At 53.0% G+C, this 1,448-nt stretch overlaps 1 non-coding gene across 1 annotated transcript; it reads left to right on the forward strand.

Moving 5' to 3' along the window:
• The first annotated feature begins 785 nt into the window (after window positions 1–785).
• On the forward strand, window positions 786–857 carry Trnat-cgu. The gene has a single exon. It is a non-coding gene; the product is annotated as a tRNA-Thr (tRNA).
• Window positions 858–1,448: the final 591 nt, after the last annotated feature.

Raw genomic sequence — 1,448 nt, forward strand, 5'->3', positions numbered from 1 at the left:
AGTCCATCCGTGCACAACAATGTTGTGGTACTTGTTTAACACACACGATTCACTCAATAGTAATGTGCAGTATGCTAATGAGCGGTAGACATTTGTATTTTCCAAACCATAGGCTAGCAATAATTGCGGTGATTATAGTCTCATCTATTACAAGACACCGAATAAGGCAAAGTGCGGTGCATTTACAGAAAAATAAAGACCTTTGAATACATTAACAATCCAAACCTCTGTAGTTCAGACACCGGCATAGAAGAGTCCTTTGTAGGCGATGTAAACTCAAACGGAGTGGTTCGAATCCCAGCTCCGTCAGTGGGCTCCTTCACTTGCGCCGTCGTTCTCTAAGCCTCAGTTTCCCCTTTGGAGAAGTGTTTTTACTCCCTCCCCAAAGGAAACAGAGGTATGGTGGCCAGTTCATTAGTGCGACCTCGACTGCCTGGCTCAGTGTTGTGAATTGGTGTGTCGATTTTGCTAAATAAGACCCAACTGGCTCTTAGACTGCTTCTCTCTGGCGTAGGGACTATCTTGGATATTAAATCGACCACGGAAACAGAGACGCCAGGCAAGCTCCGCTCGGGATCTGCGGACCCGCCTCCGCGCCTGCCCACGGGAACTCCAAGCGGCGCCGGCAACTGGCACGGAGCCCGGGAGTCGGCAGGAGCGGGCGCGCGCCCGAGCTGCGAGGAGCCGGGCGGTTGCACTCGGCTCACGCGCGCACTCGCGCCCGTCAGGCGAGCTCATGGGAGTGGCGCCAGCATAGAGGCTCGCGCGGCCGCCACCTCAACGCAGGCGCGGTGGCCAAGTGGTAAGGCGTCGGTCTCGTAAACCGAAGATCACGGGTTCGAACCCCGTCCGTGCCTGCCCTCTCTCCTTACGGGTTTGAAATTTTTTTAGGTGAGACCCTTTTCAAGAGTGACCACGAAAGGTCCCTCGTCTTGAGCTTTGAGTTGCAATTCTTTCCCAGCACAGCTGTCTGAATAGATTGTTTTCTTTCAGCTTGGTTCAAACGAACTCCTTTTCCGCTCCTCTCTTGCTCAAGGTGATGGTGGGTGGTGTAGCCACGGCACCCCGTCGGTCATGGGAGCTTCCACCTCTGGGAGAAGTTTGTGGAATGCACGGGTTGGACAGAGGTCGCAATCTGGAAGGGTCACTTGCACATTTGCGGTAAGAGCTTCGCAGCTAAATGGAACCTGGCTGGCTTCAGGGCACTTCACGTTTTTCTGATCGTTAAAATCCAAGGTTACCCGCCGTAAAGAAAGAACCGCTGTTGCCCCACACCGACTCCACACCCGGAGTCAGCTGGAGTCCTTCTCGTTTGCGATTTTTAAAAGGAAATCCGTAGAAGTGGGCATCGCCTTCGAAAGGAGAGGAAACCCTGCCCGGACTTGGAACGATTCTGGTTTGAAAATGTAAGCCTCTGGCGCGGAGCCTCCTTTTGCCCCTAGCTAAAA

This window comes from Mus caroli, chromosome 16, assembly GCF_900094665.2.
Source record: "Mus caroli chromosome 16, CAROLI_EIJ_v1.1, whole genome shotgun sequence".
In the NCBI taxonomy this organism is placed as follows: domain Eukaryota; kingdom Metazoa; phylum Chordata; class Mammalia; order Rodentia; family Muridae; genus Mus; species Mus caroli.